This window comes from Podarcis vaucheri, assembly GCF_965113315.1.
Source record: "Podarcis vaucheri genome assembly, chromosome: 2".
Lineage (NCBI taxonomy): Eukaryota > Metazoa > Chordata > Lepidosauria > Squamata > Lacertidae > Podarcis > Podarcis vaucheri.
This window is the reverse complement of record NC_138760.1, coordinates 83787122-83807116: the sequence shown is the minus strand read 5'-3', so window position 1 is coordinate 83807116 and position 19995 is coordinate 83787122. Positions and strand designations below refer to the sequence as shown.

At 42.1% G+C, this 19995-nt stretch overlaps 1 protein-coding gene across 8 annotated transcripts in view; it reads left to right on the top strand.

Moving 5' to 3' along the window:
- The window catches only part of EFCC1 (EF-hand and coiled-coil domain containing 1), a 71226-nt gene that overhangs the window by 6460 nt on the left and 44771 nt on the right, over window positions 1-19995 (top strand). The window lies entirely within an intron of this gene.

Sequence of the window (19995 nt, the reverse complement as noted above, 5' to 3'; positions counted from 1 at the left end):
TAAGTCCTAAAGATCTGCAGTGGTGCATCTGATTGTATTAGCTGTGCAGTGCCCTTCCAACATAACCATAAAGGAACTTTGAAATTTATTTATGCATGCAGGCACACATTTATTTATGCACACATGCATGCACGTACATTGGGGCTGTGTTTGGCACACCTATTTGCAGATGCAGTACATTTTTTAGGACAGGACTGTAAGTGCCATTAGTAGACTATAAATGTCTGCTTATAGTCCTTTTTTTAAGGATCAATCCTTTCTCATGGTTAAACTCAGTTCATTGATAAGCACCCTTAGGCTCCATAGATTCTGGAGAGACAAGCATCCATAGATATGTGTAGAATTATGGCTAGTGTTTACTACTGTAAAGAAGGCATTTTGCTGCTTTGTTCTATGCTCCACGGGTAAAACCAGATGATGACCCTCCAAGACAAAACGAGCTAAGGTCCATAGCTCTCATTATTGCTGACATAGTACACTTGGCTCTCCAAACAAACTTAATAGTGACACCAATTGTGGATAGTACCGATTCCATGCCTGGTAGCCACTAAATAGGCTTTCACTCAAGACGGACTAAATCAGACACCAAAGCCAGAAGCAACTGAATAGACGGCTTTGCATTTTTTAATATACCTGGGAGCTCACTTTACCGTTTTTCTTAATAATGAGAACAATTACAGCATTAATTTGTATGGGGTATATCTGACCAAGCATGTTGTACTGAAATCTCATACAGCCCTAATGTAAAGAGGGTTGAGGGGGGTTGTGGGCCAAAGATCTTTTAGTTGGTTATTTCTAGTGGTTATTTCCAGTGTTTTTTTCTAGAAGAAAACACCTCCCTTGTTCTCTTAGAATGGCAATGGCACCCCGTTGCGAAGTGCCGGAATTGAGTTCCCGCTGAAAAAAATCCCTGAAAAATTTCCAAAGTGGCCTAAAGTGCATTATGTGCTTAGACCACTCAAACATACTATATATGTGCTAGATGCATTTATACAAGTTATTCAAAAGCAGAGATTCTGAAATCTCTGAGCAACTACAATAGCCATTTCCCTCCGTAACCTGACATTTCCTCTCAGTCGGCTTACAAGAGTTCCAACTGAGTTATATGGGGAATCAAAGCTATTGTGTCCTGTAATTGTGAGGTAAAAGAAGTTTTAAAAATAGCCCAGTGCCATTTTTATAAACATTGTATACATTCTCATCTAGGGGTCTGCAATAATGAAAGAGTTTGTTAAATGGTTGGGGTTTTTTAAAAAAGTTACCGTATTTTTCGCTCTATAAGACGCACCAGACCACAAGGCGCACCTAGTTTTTGGAGGAGGAAAACAAGAAAAAAAATATTCTGAATCTCAGAAGCCAGAACAGCAAGAGGGATCGCTGCGCAGTGAAAGCAGCAATCCCCCTTGTTGTTCTGGCTTCTGGGATAGCTGTGCAGTCTGCATTCGCTCCATAAGACGCACACGCATTTCCCCTTACTTTTTAGGAGGGAAAAAGTGAGTCTTATATAGCAAAAAATACGGTAATCAAAGCTTTTGTCATTGGCAAGTGGATTCTTTGGACTTTCATCCCAATTTTAAGCACATTTCTTAAAATTTAGTTCCATTAATTTTAGTGGTGGACAGTTTCCAGTGCTGTGTAGAATTGGGGCACTGTACAATTGTCAGAAGTGGGTGTTGACCAAGAATGCCCTTTGCGTCATTGTTGGGAGAAAAAAGGCTCGCAAGTGGGTATGTACTGGCCTCGGTATTGAGGACTGAAGCTCAGCTCTAGAATCTTGCAAAGTTGTTTTTCCATAGTTTAATGGTGCATGAAATTCATCTTTTAAGAAAAGGGAGATTAACTGGTTACAGATCAATGGGAAATGAAGCCTGGGCTTGCCCAGGGAACACCTCAGAGAGCTACAGCAATATGACAATCTATGGCTGGAGTGTTTTATGTGTGCAGCATGTGAGTAAAGGCATGTTCCTTGTAATAAATGATCAGCTTATCTCAGGCCTGGTAGGAGGAAAATGTGAAAGCGTGGGATTTGGGAAATTCAGAATATGGCTTCCAATGTACAGTGTAGCAGGACCCATAGAATCTTTACTTCAAAAGAGAGAGGAAGTGAAAGAGGAAGTTTATATGTAATTTAATAAACTGTAGAATTGTGGAAGAAACTGTAGGAAGCAGAATACTGTATGTGCTTACCTCTATCCAGTTGGGGCAGGTGTGGCTCAGATCTCTATTCACACTTTATTATTTGATGAGACAACTCTTCCCCCTCCCTTCCTTCTTTTTTATTTTTGGAAGCCCCTTTAGAAGCTTCAGAATTTAATGGCAGAAGAGGGGAAAGGAAACAGGATACACAAGAGCAGGCCATGCTTCCTATTCTGTGTGCTGCTTTGTTGTGATGCCCAAAGCGAAGAGAGGTGTTAAGCTTGTTTTGTATTAACAGCTTGCACATTTTACCACTGACGGAGTTTCAAAGTTTATGTTTTCAGCTGTTCTTCTGGCCGTTTTAAAGACTTGCAGAAAGCAGATGCGATTGGTGCAGAGTCACCTCAAAGCCCTCCAGAGCCCAGACCTGTGCTTCCAGCCTATAGTTGAAAACATTCTGTTTGTTTTAGCTTTTGCTGTTTCTTAGAAGGCCATCAGTCACTGTTTGCAGCTAATCCTTTGATTATTAGATTGTCTGCTGGAACTTCAGCCTGGGAGTGAATTACCCTTGTATTGGCTGGAGGCTGCATTAACCTGAGCTGGATAGGACACAGTGAGAGCTATATAAAAGGAAGCACTCCGTGTGTTTCAGGGGTCGGGATCAGATTTCTCTGAAGTGGGCCCAGGGGCTGATAACCTTGTTTATTTATTGTGCTGAGAAGCCAGGTGAAACTAGAGCACTTTCATGAAGAATGTCCATGGAAAGCATTAATTATAGCAAAATGTTTCCATTGTGGTTTTGCAGCACAGGAGCAACACCACCACTGCTACCTAAACTGGGTGCACGCCATACATTTAAAGCACATGGCTTCCCCTGAAGAAACATGGGAACTGTAGTTTGTCAAGGGTGCTGGGGATTGTAGCTCTGAGAGGGGTAAATGACACCCGTTTGCTCAGTCCACATGGCACTGAGGCAGGCTGGAGGACAGAGGCTGAAGAAAAGATCACGTGTTCCCTTGTCCATCAGATGGGAACTCTAGAACCAACATTTTGTTATCGTTTCTGTTTTGAAGTTAATTTATTTGAGAATTTACCCTTCCATGATGCTAAACTGTGAATATGTTGCAGGAGAGTCGAGTGGTACAATTCTTCCCTAGTTTTTCCCCACCTTCTTTAAATCTTGCTGTTCTTGGAGTTTGTCTTTCACAGCATTTGCATTAAAGTTGGTTATAGCATGAAAGCAAGTAAGTATTGCCTTGGAGGGGCGCGGGTGGCGCTGTGGGTTAAACCACAGAGCCTAGGACTTGCTGATCAGAAGGTCGCGGTTCGAATCCCCGCAACGGGGTGAGCTCCCATTGCTCGGTCTCTGCTCCTGCCAACCTAGCAGTTCAAAAGCACGTCAAAGTGCAAGTACTGCTCTAGCGGGAAGGTAAATGGCGTTTCCGTGTGCTGCTCTGGCTCGCCAGAAGCCATGCTGGCCACATGACCCAGAAGCTGTACGCTGGCTCCCTCGGCCAATAAAGTGAGATGAGCGCCGCAACCCCAGAGTCGATCACAACTGGACCTAATGGTCAGGGGTCCCTTTACCTTTAAGTATTGCCTTGCCATCCACGGAGACAAATCTCTCGAGTACTCTACCTGTTTAAAGTTTCATGTTGGAAGTGGTCACAAATAGCAGTAGGATTAAGGGGTTTGGGGGAGTCCTCAGCCATTATTCCAATTTAATTAATTTAAAGCCAGAGGTGGGCAGAATAGATGGGAATCTACTAGTGGATATCTGGGTGATTTGTGCAGTCTTGTCAAGGATTTCTTGCTTAATTGTTCAGCAACAGCAGCAACTCCCCCACCCCAATTTAGGTTGCTGCAATTAAAAAAGCTTTTTTGGGGAAAAGGAATGGATTTTTGTGAGACAGGACAGTGAGCTCACTTCTGCCACAAAAGGACAGTGAGCACACTAATTTATATTTGGCTTCTGTTGGTGAACCTGTGAGTTCTAGGGGGGAAAGCAAAGTAGATCTTGCTAGCTTGTAGGCATGTAGACGTTACTAGCTTAAAACACAGCATGCTCCATTACATCGCCTCTGATGTCATGATCTCCACCTCCTTGATCCGAGAACCAAGGTCTGCAAGTTTTCTCTCTGATCCTTAAGGGCTCTCAGTTGTTGTGCCATTCCTTTCATTGTATTAAGAGAATAGTCTGCCTGAGTTCCTCTGGTGGCTAGCTGCCATTTTGGAAGCACCTAGAAGAAGAGGAGCTTGGACTTGATAATCCTGCCTTTCGACTTCCGGGTTGGCGCCATCGCCGAATGGCGGACTCCCTCCGAGCTCCGGAGGGAGTCGGCTCGGCAGGGGCTGGGTCCTACCGTGCCGGCGACGCGGGGACCCTTAAAAACCACGGGCACGGAGCCCGTGGACATGGTGACTCGGCTGGCACCATTAGCGCCCTCCCGACTTGTGAAGGAGCCTTTTTAAAGGCTACGGATCGGGTGCCGGGGAGCGGCGTGGTGCTGTGAGTCCTCCGCTTCCCCTGCCAAGTGCAGCCGCATGCCATTCGACGGAGAGCGCTGGCTTCTTCCTTTGGAAATTTGGACATTTGGCGATAACCCGTGAGTAATTGGGTAACCGGGTACAAAAGGAGAAAAAAAAGGAATTTTTTTCGGATCTGGCATGAGCGGGGGGGATCCAAAAAGGAAGTCAGTCCCCCCCCCCCGATTGTAAACATGCTAAAACAAGGACTGGGAAACCAAGATCGATTCAGAAGTTTATTGATGACAAAAATTATTAACTCCACGATGGGAACTACAAGAATTGTGCTGGAGGAGAAGAGTGGAGGGTGAGAGGAAAAAGGCAACCCCCCCCCGGGAACCGGGGCGATTTGGAGAGCCTGGCGAAGAGAGATGGAGAATTTGACAGCTGTCAAAGGAGCTGTCAAAGCTAGAGAATATAAAGAGGATTTTGTTACAAGTATTTTGCTGGTCAATTTTGTTACAATTTGATATAATATGGATATGAACTGTCGGGGAAAAAGAAATAACAAATTGACTTTTGGATTAGAGGATACAAAGTTATTGCAATCCCCCTAGAGGGGTTTCGGGACATTACAAGTGTCGTATGTGGAAAACTACTCTGGGATGTGCACAGGTCTTATCTCCTGGGAAAGCTGTAAAACTGAAATACTATTTTGTCTACAGAGGTGACCATAATACAATAGAATCTTCTATTGAAGCAAGGAAGGAACTGGACGTAAGTCTTTGTCCCTGAATAACAAACCTCTGTAGAGACACTAAATCTTGGAACAAGAATGTTTTAACAGCTGAACAAGACAGAAACCTGAGAAAGTAAGAAATAAAAGAGCAAAGGACTAACTACGACACAGAAAGAATAATGGGAGGAGCAACAAACGATTAAGGAAAATCAAAGGCCTCTATTAGACTGGACTTTTGAAGTTAAATGCTACCAAAACAACCAAATTTAAAGAAAACCGGCAAGATGGATTGAGAAAAATTTGGCTGTGGACTTAAGACCTCCAGGCCGACAACATACAGACAGATGGACATGGGGAATCTAAACCGGGGAAGGGAGGGGGAATCTTAGAATCCAAAGGCTATGTAACCAACTTTTTGAACTTTCTTATATTTTCTACCTTATATTCTTTATAACTTTGATCTTACATGTTTTTGTTTTTACTTTTTTTAAGAAAGGGGGAACTCGTGGAAGGAAATGAGAACTGATCTTGGGGGAAAAATTTTGTTCTATTTTAAGATGAGGAGTGTTGTTAAGATTGTGTAAATTTAAATTGGCTTATGAGTAAAATGTATTAGGTTTAAATTGGGAATGAGAGCTTGTGGAACCAACTTAGGGAAAGGGGAATACAGTCGGGAGGGGAAGGAGGGAGTCCCAGAAAGAAGGCTATGAAAAGAAGGGTATAAATTTGTTTCTCTTTTTCTTTCTTTTCTTTATCTTTTCTATTTTTCTTATTCTGTTATTATTGGAAATTTTAATAAACATGATTAAAAAAAAAAAAAGATAATCCTGCCTTTCACTCCCCTTAATGAGTCTCAAAGTGGCTAAGAATCTCCTTTCCTTTCCCTTCCTCCCCCACAACAAACACTCTGTGAGGTGAGTGAGGCTGAGAGACTTCAGAAAAGTGTGACTGGCCCAAGGTCACCCAGTAGCTGCAGGTGGAGGAGCAGGGAATCGAACCCGGTTCCCCAGATTACGAGTCCACTGCTCTTAACTACTACACCACGCTGGCTCTCAGCAGCTACAGCAGATGGAGACCTCTGGGAGGTGTTTTTATATTTTAGTCTAAAAAAATCAATAAGATAGGAATCTTTACCTTTGCCTACTTCTACTACAGCACAACATACCCAGAGCCGCTGTTTATAGCCAAATCGGCATACGCAGGTCTTTGTTGTGGGCCAGAATCGGTCAAAATTTTGAGGAGCTCCACCACTGCATGTCTTTCGACAAGTTCTGCCTTCTTCACAAATTTCATTCCTTAAATTTCTTTTCAGTGAATATATTCAAGGAGGTGTCAAATTTTGTCTTCTCTCAGAACAATTCCATACTATTTTCATCTTACTCAAGTGGGACCTGAAACAAGATGTTGAAGTGTGGAGTATTCCTGTCCAGGTGTACTCCATACCCTTTCCCAAGATACTCTGCAGAGCTGGACATTTAATGAGGAACACTGAGACACGTGCCTTAGGCAGCAAATCACAAAGAGTGGTGGATTATGCCCAGCCTATTTGCCACCCATAGACCTGCCCTGACTCCCTGCTGCTGCCACCAACTCTGTGACTAGCTGTGGCTGTTAGTGCCATGGCAGCTGTCACCACCTCCACTAATAATTTCCTTCTTGAACAGGCACTACAATTCCCATCATCCCCGACCACTGGTCCTGTTAGATAGGAATGATAGGAACTGTAGCCCCAAAACATCTGGAAGGCCAAGTTTGGGGATGCCTGCTCTTGAATGTGGCTAGATGCCATATTGGCTGCATAAGGATCTATACTTGGGAAATGAGTTAGCTATTGGCTTATATAATTTACTGATAAATTGACAATGGTGCTGTGGGCATGGACGTTTTGATTGCTGTATTTAAAGCTGAAAGAGAAATGTGGAACTGGGAAATGAAAATATGAATACTTAAGAACAGCTGACACGGCTACCATAAATATGATCACTTTCAAGGTTAATGGGAAAACACACTGAATGGGTGTTGAACTAAGCACAGATTTCTCATTCTCAGTTTTACATTTCAGCTGTTTACAACAAACCTCCAGCCTTTTCTAGCTGATTGCACCTCCCTTCTTTTTTTCTTGCCACCCTCATCCCCTCCATTGTGCCCATGGTCTGAGTGTAGTTTATAATTAATTTGCATGCTGAACATCAAAAAAGAAAAAGTGATTTCATGTTACGTGAGTGCATTTTCTAGTCTGTTAACTTCAGTTATAATGTTGAGCTGTAAAGAGTATCCATTATATACTAAGTTATCTAGAATAAGGAATAAGAGTGTATTATGTGTGAACTAATCACATTTTCAATATGTCAGCCTTATCTATTGTTGTCCTTATCTGTTTAACATGACAACTGGACAAAGCAAAATCTACCCTTCACAAGCCTTTTCAGTTTTGGAAATTTTATGGAAGTTGCATTTTGTTACACAGCGTGTTATTTTTAGGTAAGATTGCTAGACTTCTAATTAAATCTCCCATTTTCTCATTTGTTCTTTGTAAAAAAAAAAAAAAAAAGGCTGGGGGGCATTGACTTACTTGGGTTGGAGCAATTCCATGGAAGCACAATATAGTGTCACCCACTGTTCATTCAATCAGTTCTACATTTGCACAGTCTGAGAGATTCCATAAGCCTGTGTGGGAGCTGTTCGTTGCACATATTGTAACTGTCACTTAGCAACCTGCATTGTGATGCACACCTTCTCTGTGCTAAATACTAAGGCTGTGGAGCACGAATGGAATGGAAAATGGGGACAAAAAAACCTTGCAGGCCAAAGGATCAAGGGAATTTTGTCACAGTGTGTGTGGTACATTCTTCACCATAACAAAGAACCTTACAAGGTTCTGCCTTAAAAAAGAGAGAAAAGAATAAAGTATGCATATATCAAGAATTAGAATGCACACCATGTATAATTATTTCTTTTTCTTTTGCTTTCTGAAAGCCATTTTCAGTTTATTTGCTTTTATAACCATTGTACTTTGTTTTGTTTAGTATTTTATGCTAAGTTCTATTGTGCAATTAATTATGTACTACCAGTGCATTGGGTTGTATATGATGTTAGTTGGAATAGTCCCATTTAAATTAATGGACGTTGCTAACTTTGGTTCATTAATTTCAGTGGGACTTCTCTGAGTAGAACTTAGCTGGATACAGTTGCCTGAAGATGATAAGTAGCAAGGTCCAGTTATGTTTCTCTGTTGACTCTATGGCTTCTTGTATTTTTCTTCAGGAAGTGATCTTATTTATGCAGCTGATGTTTCCCATCTTACATGTGTGAACTGGAACTAACAGTCATACAGCATCAGAAACCTAAATTTCGATGTTCTTAGCATAAAACAAACACATACTTCACTTCTACTAGGAATGTTCCAGTTGCCAGGTTCATTGTATGCGGTTCTGAACGTTTGTGGTTTAGCAACAGAGTGCAACTCCTGGTTTGTGATATAAGAATATAAGTAAAACAATAAAAGCCTTTCCAGGCTTTAAGCATTTTCATGATACCAACTGTATCACGCTGAATGCACTTGAATAGTATCAAACTACAAACACATGGCAAGTTGATGAAGATTACAAATGAGTGGAGCAATTGCAATTGCCACATTGCATTGTAGAATACCAGCTCTGCAAAACTACTGAAAATTTGCACCCCTCCTTTTAGGCAACTACTGCCTTCTTGTTTAATAACCAAGGAATTTTAGTACTCGCATCTCAATACCATTTCCTGCTTGGCAGGGGGTTGGACTCGATGGCCCTTGTGGTCTCTTCCAACTCTATGATTCTATGACCTATAGTCACTTAAAGTTTGGACATTCCCTGTAACATCTAATCTTCATGTCCCTATTTGTGCAGCTGCAAATGATCCAATAATGGCTTTTAGCCCTGATTAAACTTTGAGAAGTCTCTGATAAGTTAATGCTCAAGAGACTGGGAACATACACAGTAGATGTGCATGCTATTGATGGAGATACTCCTGAGTTTCCTGGGTGTACAGAATGCTGGACCTTGGGCCAAATGCATAAAAGTGATCCATATGGTCTTGTGACTGAATGGTCCTTTGAAAATGCCTCTTTAGAACCTACTGAACGCTTCTATGTGTCTGTGACAAGCTATGGAAAGTTCCCACTTTCCAGGTACTAGCTGACAGCCCCTATCATTGACATGGATGATAGAGGTGCTAAGTACTAGGTAGCAGGTGGCTTTGGAAAACCTCCAGAGATTTTTTTAATTTATTTTTTGCCACAGAACGAGATGAAGGTTGAGTGCTCTGTTGTGATGGAGTGTTTGTTTTCATAGTGCAGTGATTTAGTGGCGACGCATGATGTCACATTAGTCATAACACAGAGAAATTGGCACACAGTGCGTATCTGCTTTGTTTTTTACTCTCTACACTTGACACGACCCCCAACCCAGTATACTTGGCAGTTGTTCATATAACACACTGGAGGTATTTAGTAAAGCATGATGTGAGGTTAGCCAACTTTTAAGGTCTGGGAGATTTGAGTTTAGCTACTGGTTGCTTGAGTTAAGAATAATTGAAAATTCTTCGCAGCAACCCAGTAGGTCTAGCATTGTGTTTAATGTCAGACTTGAAAGAAGCCGTTGAAGATGAAAACCAGCCTTTGGCCACCTGTTGCCAACCAGATGTTTTGGAAAGCTGATGTAAACAATCCAGCTTCATGTAAAGCAAAAGCATCAGCTTATGCTATTTTGGATTGTAAATAAGAGAACACGGTGCCTAGACTTACTTACAGTACTTGGCAATGAAACTTGCTGCAGAATTAGGTGGAGGAAGTTGAACTCAAGACCCTATGAATGCTGATAGCACTATATAAGTAATGAAAGTAATATTGGGATTTTGAAAAGGAACAGGGCCAACTTCCGCACGGGAGCAAAGAGGATGTCTTTGGCAACTTCTACCCAAGAAGCCCAAAACAAGATCTAAAGAGGTTGGTCTTTCTCACAAACAGTTGCGTACACACAAACCAGGCTGCACATGCAAATGTTGGCATCCGTCTGGCTCAAGAGACAATGCGGTGCTCTTCTGGGGGTGAAGCCAAACTGCTGCGTTAGCACCGAAATGGCCTCCCCAGTGTGTAAGGCTGGGCAGTGTGTATGGAGGTCCTAGGCTGCCCAGACAACAGTTCTCTAAAAATCATAAGGTGACTTTTCATAAAAGTGAGTTGCTGTGGAAAGGGTTGGAGCCAAAGTTCATTCTCTTCCTCAAAATACTCAATGGCAAAGTCCAGATTCTGGGTTTTTCACCTGCTTTTAAATAAGCGTGATAGCCCGGTTTGCATGTTTATCTCTACAGTGGTACCTCAGGATAAGTACTTATTTCGTTCCGGAGGTCCGTTCTTAACCTGAAACTGTTCTTAACCTGAAGCACCACTTTAGCTAATGGGGCCTCCTGCTGCCGCCGCGCCACCAGAGCACGATTTCTGTTCTCATCCTGAAGCACTATTTCTGGGTTAGCGGAGTCTGTAACCTGAAGCGTATGTAACCCGAGGTACCATTGTATTCTGGTAGCAGGAAGTATACATCTCCTCTATCCTCTCCAGCCCCTCAATCCCTGTTTTCAATTTAAGCAGGTGAACTTGAGGGTGCAACATTAATGAATTTGTGAATCATCAGGCGGGTCTATACAGGCTGCTACTTTTATTATTGTGTGAGTTAATTCAATTTCTTCTCTTTTCCACTCAAGAAACTCTTAGTTGGCTGCTTGCATCCTGATTCTGGCTTCATTTCTGCCCTTCAGTGGAGCTGGAGTACTTTATGATATCCCTATGATTATGCTGTTTCTTCCTTCCTTTGAATGCTTTGTTTCTTTTCTCTCATTTCTTTTAACATAAAAATAATACGAAAAAAGACAAATCCAGAAATAGCAGGGCAGCATCTTCAAAAAGGGACATGGTGTAGAATTTCATATAAATAAAACACTACGTTTTGCAAGAAGATGGATTGTGCAGGGATTCAAATCTCCCAGGATGTAGAGTAGTATTAATCATTGGCGAAGTGTTCTTGAGTGGACAAACCGCATGTGAACAAATCATTGCAGGGAATCCTTATGGGATGATACCTATCAGAAAAGCTATTATGAATGTGCACAGATAGAGGTCATGCATTGGGAAATGGTACTGGAAGCAGAAGAAACCACATTTGCTATTTTCTCCATTCTTATTCTAGTAGCTTGTGTGCATGTGTGTTAGTTAATGTTTGGTCGGATCTGGTAGTAGCACACACAGCAGAGGTCATGCACTGGAGAGCCCATGTGGAGTGGTGGTCGGAACTAGGACCTGAGAGGCGAGAGTTGAAATCCCAACTCAACCATGAAGCTTGATGGGTGACTTTGAGTCAGTCAGTCTGTCCCTCAGCCTAATCCAGGCATAGGCAAACTCGGCCCGCCAGATGTTTTGGGACTACAACTCCCATCATCCCTAGCTAACAGGACATCTGGAGGACCGAATTACCATATGCCTGGCTTAATCAATCTCATAGAGTTGCTATAAGGATAAAATGGGGGGGGGGCCTCTCCCACCACCTGCAATTAGGTAAACTTGGCTCTGCTGGGAGGAGGAGCCCCTTGCTTCTGGGTGGGAGGTCTAGCAAGCTGTTTTTGATCACAGCCCTCTGAAACCTGGTGCCTGTGCTGACAAATATCAAAACACAAACAGCTGTTAAATTAAATGGGCAGTTGCTAGGGAAACAGAGAACTTTTCTGTGACCAGGCCCAATATTGTCATACACACTTCCCCCTTCCAATATGTACCAAACAAAATTCTGCTTATTCAGTCTCTTTCTGTTGCTCTCTAGCTGAGAACTATCTCACATTTTCTTATCTTCGAAGCCTTGGGCATTTTCTTTTTTTAACTTGAAAGCTTATCACAATCAGGCTTGAGAAGCCATATTGTAGACAAATCATGACAAAAAGTATATAATTGATTCTGAAGTGAAATTGGAGCAGACCCAGTGAGCAAAGACACATTTCCCCCTGAAGTTCGAACAGTTTCCTTAAAACAACTTAATTCAGAATATTGATTTTGCCAAAGACACTAAGAGGTTGTGGACCCACTTGCAGCGTGCCCCTTAGGCAGAGTCATGAAGTGATAATGGGTGGAACAAACTTGACACAACTTTCTGGAGTTAAGACTCGGCCACAACTTTATTGATTACAGATTTAGGTAGGCTTTGGCTTAGGCATCGGGTGTGTATCCTATATCAGTCTTCCATGGGAAGGCTGAAGTTTGGACAGGGTCATGCCTGGGTTATGGACCACCTCAAGACACAGGTCAACTAAGCTGGTAATCCCCAGGCTGATTCCAGAAGTTCTATGGCACTTCTACACCCACTTGGCTTCAGGACAGAAACTTCAACTCAGACCCCTTTACTAGGATACCCAGAGATTGGTTATAGATGCAATAGCACCTGATATTGGATTGAAAAAAATCTGTGTTTTGCTTTTGTAAAGCAAAGAACATAAAGCATCCGATTCTACAAAGATTGCCTCCTGTCTTCCTATCCCTTGCATGCAAATCTGATTTTTTAAAAATGGATTAAAGTCTTACTGATACTAGAGATATAGCAGTTAACCTTTTAGATCATTTAACAGATCTGAATGTTCTGTTTGCCAATGTAAAGAAACTTTGTTTTTGATGACAGCCAAAAGTCATGGGTGTACAGCCTGCACGCTTTCTGACTGCGAGGTACCCTGATGAAACTTTAATGCCATTTGTCAACAGATATCCTTTTATTGTATACAGGAAATAAGCAAGAGTTAGATAAGCTAAAAATAATCCTCGGGCTCAGCAGGGGCTCCATTGGAGAAGCCCACATGTGGAGGCACAGAACATTATATGTGGAAGAGACTTCTGAGCTGATCCCCCCAACCTGTCCCTCTGTCCCCTTGGGGTTCCTTTATAGAGGAAGAAAAGACGATAGTAAAAGGCCGGCGGGGAGAAGAGAGTGCAGTTTGGTTCATTACTGTGAAAAAGAAGCTGTCAATGTGTCACTTTCTTTCATTCTTCCTCCCTTGCCAGGCCTTTCTTGATCCAGGGAATGGAGACTTAAATCAAACAGTCAGGATGAATGATGAAACCGCACAGTGTGTGTAAAACAAAACAAAGAAGAAGAAGAGGGCAACCAAAAGAGCAGGGCTGGATGTGGGGCACCATCTGGAGGCAGTGGGGAACAGTCCGCTGATTGTTTCCTTTATTTCGCTGAGGGCAGAGTCTGGTAGTTGAAAGGCCTTGGTGGGGAGGCATTCTCTTGTCTCTGGGTAACAAACAATAGCCAGGCCTTGTAAAGCCCCGGCATCTTCGAAGCACAGGTACTGTTTTTTTATGGTACGATAAGACCAGAGGAGCAAAGAAGTAGCATTCCCTATCAGTCTTCTAGGTTGGAGGGACAATGCCTTCAGTTTTTAAAATGGAGCCTGATAGGTCCTTCTGTGTAGACTCTTACTTGTTTGTGTTTCTATTTACAGTCGTACCTCCGTTTACGTAACCCTCTGGTTACGTAAACTTTGGGATGTGCGCGCAGCAAACCCGGAAGTATTTTACCGGGTTTCGACGCATGCGCGGAAGTGGTCCTCAGGTTGTGGAAACCTTGGGATCCGACCGGACCTTCGGAAAGGAGCCCGTCCGCAACCAGAGGTACCACTGTATTTATTTTGCAAAGACATCGGTTCTACAGGTTTCTTGCAGCATATGCAACCTGGTGCAGAGGCACATTTAAGGGAGTGCAACCCATTTGCCCACACTGGGCACCGAGTCGAGAGGGTGCAGCAGGGGGCACCGCAACAATGTCTAATGACAGGGTAGGCACAAATTTTGGCATCTCAGGGCGCCGCTGAAATTTTGATGCCCAAAGTCTGCCATTTCCTGGTGCCCTCCTTGTTCAACTTCTACATTTCCTTTTAGTCCAAAACATGTGGAAGGCATCAGGCTGGCAAAAATTGGTATATGCTATAAAGATTGCTTTATGGAGATGTTGCAAAATATAGTCTCTTACAAAATCCTTTGCAAGCTGTAAGTGCAATGTATGTTCTAAATTGCCAGTGGTAATAATCATAATGTTTCCAAATAAATAAATAAGCACTGAAACCTCCTTGGGAAAATGGGGTTGGGAGTCTGGGCCTCGCAACAGAAGAGGCCCCATCTCCGGTAGCCACCCACTTAGCCTTTGAAGGTGCCTGAAGCTAGGCCTCAAATAATGTCTCAGCAGGTTAATACAAGCAGCCCTCCCTCAGTTTGCAAAGTAGTTCATCAGGAGTGTGTCACTTCCAGACGTAAGAAACACTAAGATTAGAAGCCTGTTGGTGAAGTGGCCACAATCTCTTGTGTGTTGTTTGGAGATCAGGACTGTTAATTTACCTTTGTTTATTTTTATTGTTTTCTGACTGTTTTTAATATATTTTTCTGGATGTTTGGGGTTTTTGAAGTTTTGAGGGGGTTTTTTTAAAAAAAAAAGTTGCTGAGTTACTTGGAATGCTTCTGTGGAAAGGCACACTATAAATGTGATAAATTAAGCAGGGTATTTTTTTACCTCTTTTTAATGCATCTGTTGATACCACAATGAACTGTGTCATTACGCAAATATGGCAGTTCTGTGGCTCATAGTTTCCTCAACTGTGTGCGGTCTAAACTCCCCTCATTATTGTTCACAGCCTGCCTCCACTGAGCAACCAGCAGAAGGACTTTTCCTGTGTTTACATTCAGCTTCCACAAATCCTAGCTTGTCATTACTTAGCAACAACTGCCATTTAAAACAAACTTGTAAGTTTCCAGCCAAGCTATTTCCAAACCATGGCTTATGAAGCTGGCTTGTTCAACTAATCCAAGTTTGATTTAAACCACAAGCCCTGGTTTGTACATAATAACAAACCAGGTTTAGTGGATATTGAAAGTAAACACAATAGTAGGATCCTCCCTTCTCTCTCTCTCTCTCCCCCCGCCCCCCCATGTGTGTGTGTGTGTGTGTGTGTACATGATCCCAAGGTTTGGTCAGACTTAGTCTGGCTCACACATGTAGCACTAACCTATGGTTTAGTGTTTTGTACAAAACAGCCCATTGATTTGAGTACAGTGGTGCCCCACAAGATGAATACCTCGCAAGACGGAAAACCCGCTAGACGAAAGGGTTTTCCGTTTTGGAGGTGCTTCGCAAAATGAATTTCCTATGGGCTTGCTTCGCAAGACGAAAATGTCTTGCGAGTTCCTGCGGGGTTCCCCCCCTTTTTGCTAAGCCACTTATCAGCTGATCCTAAGCCGCTAAGCCACTTAACACCTGATCCGCTAAGCCGCTTATCAGCTGATCCGCTAAACCGCTTATCAGCTGATCCGCTAAACCGCTTAACAGCTGATCTGCTAAGCCGCTTATTAGCTGATCCGCTAAGCCCGCTAAGCCACTAATAGCGCTAATCCGCTAAGCCGCTAATGGGCTTGCTTCGCAAGACGAAAAAACCGCAAGACGAAGAGACTCACGGAACGGATTCTTTTCGTCTTGCGAGGCACCACTGTACTGCATTTGGTTTTCTGTTTTCAGCTTTTTTTATTAAAAAAATAAAATAAAGGCCACTTAAAAAGTAGCAGGTTATATTTAACTTCCTTGTATCTTTTATTTTTTTTCAAGATTTGAGAAACTCATTTAAATTCTTTCTTGCCTAGATTAAAGGCTCCATGGTTAGTACTGTTAAAAGGATGAAAGAACAAACGTTTGCAATGTATTCTTTTATTCATCTCAGAAAATAACTGAAAAAAATTATATGCACCAGAGCTTTCCATTGTGGTGTTGGGTTTATAGTTTCCTGTTCTCTTTCTGTGCATGTCCCTCTCTGTGTGTGAACAAGTCATACATATATATATATATATATATATATATATATATATATATATTCATAAAACAGATGTATGCATACACACACAAAATATTTGTGTGTGTGTGTGTACACATTCTGTAGACAGATGAAATATGGTCCACTGGCAATTTATTCTGCATAATTTTGGCTGTGTTCTTTGCAGCATATTTATTAATTTATATCTGCTAGAAAAAGCTCTGATATTCCATATATCAATATGTTGTAATGGACATTGGCTACACCCTCCCTCAATGGCATGCATAGTTTTCTGCCTCTAAACAGGTTTAAAGATCTGGTTCAACTTTCCTTCAGGAGACAAAATGATAATTTCTAAATGTAAAAATGAAATTCCTTATTATTTTAAGGTACTCATTCTTGAGATCCATGTTGGTGCATATATATATGCGCACCAAGATCCCTGTTTAGGGCAAGTCTTCTTTGGTGAGAGAACCACAGTAGAGATTTAAAATCACAAAATATGCATCAAAGTAAAGCGTGGAAATATAGGTTGTTGGACCTTTAAAATACGCCTTTCCAAGTGAATTGCAAAATGTCCCCTTAAAAAATTTCTTTCCAAAGTTTTCTCATCCCTCAGCATAGGAAAAAGACCACATGCTTGGTATGTTAAAAATTGGTTTACTTACAAACTCTTCAAAGGTCAGGTTCATGTGCTGCAGAAAAAGTTGCCCAGGCAGTAGCTAGCTTAGCTAGCAGTGGTAAAAGTTCCTAGTTTATTGGTATGGGAACTCAAGAGAGGCTTGTTAAAGCTATGTGGCTGGAAGGAGCAGCTCAGAGCTCACACACTGAAGTTCACATGTAGACTGGAGGAGAATAAAGCTTGATTACCTAGCTCCTCCAAAGGTGAGGGGAAGCGGACATAGCTAAGCCTGGCAGCTTACTTTATGGTATTAACTCTGTCATGTGTGACTTAAGCATGATGGTTATACGAGTCTGGTTATCCCACAATCCAGAGATACTGTTAAGTTAAAAATACATATTTTTAATGCATACATGTAAACACACACAGAAATAATGGTCTGGAAAGAATAAAAAGAAAATCTAGAGTGAGTCTGGAATCCAGGCAATGTGCAAAGATATCAACTGCTTCCTTTGTATTAAATGGCAAGAAGCAATAGAACTGAATTCCAACCAGCATTTTGCTAGTACCTCACTCCAAATAAGCTAGCTCAGTTACTTCATGTAGATACAGTGGTACCTCAGTTTACAAACGCTTCGGGTTACAAACACTTCAGGTTACAAACTCCACTAACCTGGAAGCAGTTGCTCCGGGTTGCGAACTTTGCCCCAGGATGAGAACGGAAATCACGTGCCAGCAGTGCGGTGGCAATGGGAGGCCCCATTAGCGAAAGCACGCCTCAGGTTAAGAACAGTTTCAGTTGGGAACGGACCTCCGGAACGAATTAAGTTTGTAACCCTAGGTACTGCTATATTAAAAAACAAAATGGGGGACAAGCCTGTGGGGACAGCATAGTGCAAAGGCTATGGCATCAAACCATAGCCCCCCCCCCCGACCTGACAGGCCCAGAACCACTGCAATACACAATGCCTGTAAGGCTCCACTTAACCAGGCAGAATAATTTAACAATCTATGGTATTTAAAGCAGCTGAGAGGCCTTATAGGTCAAAAGAACATTAGAAGAGCCTACAGTATCAGGCCAGTGTTCATCTAGTAGAGCATCCTGTTCTCACAGTGACCAACTAGATGCCTATGGCAAGCCCCAAAGCAGGAACTGAGCACAACAACACTTCTATCCTATGGTTACCACCAACTGGTATTCAAAGACAGACAAGCTCCAACAATGGAGTTATATTTTAACTAATCAGCCACAGCGGTCTTAGTCCCATATCCCGACCAAAAGCCCAATGGAAATAGGTCTAGATATTCATTAACTGTGATGTGTCCAGAGCTGTGAGACCACTACCATATATTTCGGCCTAGATTATGTGATTCTAATCACACTTCTATGAAAGCTCTGATCTTCCTAGAATATCACCTGCAGGTGGTGTTTTAATTTCTTCGGAATGATTTGTTTTGGCCATCCTTACATTATGGTCATGTTCAGTCGTGGTATCTTCCTGTTTCCCATCTTTAGAAGGTGGCTGCCTCTCTATTTCTTAGATATGTATAGCACACCATTCTTCTCAAATGTGAATAAATGTTCCATTGCTATTTCTGGGCGAACCCTTTCCTACCCATCTTCTAGCAATCCTAATTTATTGCTGTTTTCAATTACGTTACTTAAAACCTGGAGTTGTCTTTAAAGTTGTTTTGTTTTTGGAATTTGTATTGCATTTCTTGTGTTGTTTCCTTTTAGTTAGGAAATGTAAATTGCTTTGAGATTTCTGTTGAAATGCGAAGCAGTATGTAAAATTAAATAAACATTATTTCTAAAACTGACACCTGCTTTCACTTCCTCAATCAGAGGCTGAACTCCCCATTCACATGCATTCAATATGTGTGTGACTGTGCATACATGCATTGTGCCCAGCCCTGAAGTGACTGAAAAATATCACAGAAAGGGGTGGAGTGGGCAGAACGGAATGTTTGCACACTTTTTCAAATATACGTGTTTTCACTTAAACACATGTTGTGCCTTGAAACCCCCACATAAATTAGGAGTTGCCTGCATGCATATGAAGCTCATTTGCTAAATTCATACCATCTAACATTTTTAGGCCAATCTTGCACTGCACATTGCCCTTGGTGTGCCACAACAATCTGTTGATTGCACAGAATGAGATGCATGGGGAAGGTTTAACATTATAATTCAATGTGGTGTAAAAGTATTGCAACCTTTAGAAGTTTGGGATAAGGTTTCACTCTTATGTGAATGGGGCTAAGTTCTTCCATGCCCTAGTGAGATGGATCGTCACCTGTGGTGCCTTAAGAACAAAAGGTTACCAAGGCTGTTGATATAATTAAAAGTTCATTTAGTCCTGCCCTGAGGAAGTAGATAGATGGAAGATGGAAGTAGATGGCTCTTAAAATTGGATTTCCACAAGAGAATGCAACCCCACACTGGTTGCAGCCCAAACCTCAGCAGGGTGTGTGCATTTGCTGCTGTGTTCACTGGAGTTGTTAGTCTGGAGCAGTTCTGAATTCTTATGCCTTCAGAATCACAATGCGAACTTGCATACTATGGCTTCCATAAGGAGGAATCTCTCCTTGGCAGCTGTTACCACAGTGTGCCCAGTTCATGGGCAGCAATTCGCCACATGTATCAAGCAGTCTTCATACCCCTTCAAACATCCAGAAAGCAAGATGGTATGAGCATTGCCAAATCTGCATGTTGAGCCACTGTACACAAATGATTTCAAGTGTCATATGCATGTTGGTCATTGTGTGCAAACCAGGCCTTAGAGAATGCCTCTAGACATCTTGAAACAAGTTTATATATGGTCATTTCCCCCCATGTTAAACTCTTGACAATGATGGCAGAACCCTGCAGATAATATCTGGGTGGAGTGGTGATGGAGATGGGTTATATTTTGTGGGACAGGGATATTTAATGCTTATTGTGAACATTCAAGGTGAGCTGCTTATGAAGTATTGCTTATGTGATGCTCCATTGACTGTGCTTGCAACATAGAACAGGAGTTAAGTAAAGATCTATTATTTCATGGCAGGTGAGTTGAGCATTCCAAATGAATGCATGCCCCACATTATGTTTAGGACAAGTCTATTGATTTCAGTGGAAGCACATGCAAGAAACCAGTTTCACCTATAGCTGGGTGTAGTATATGGT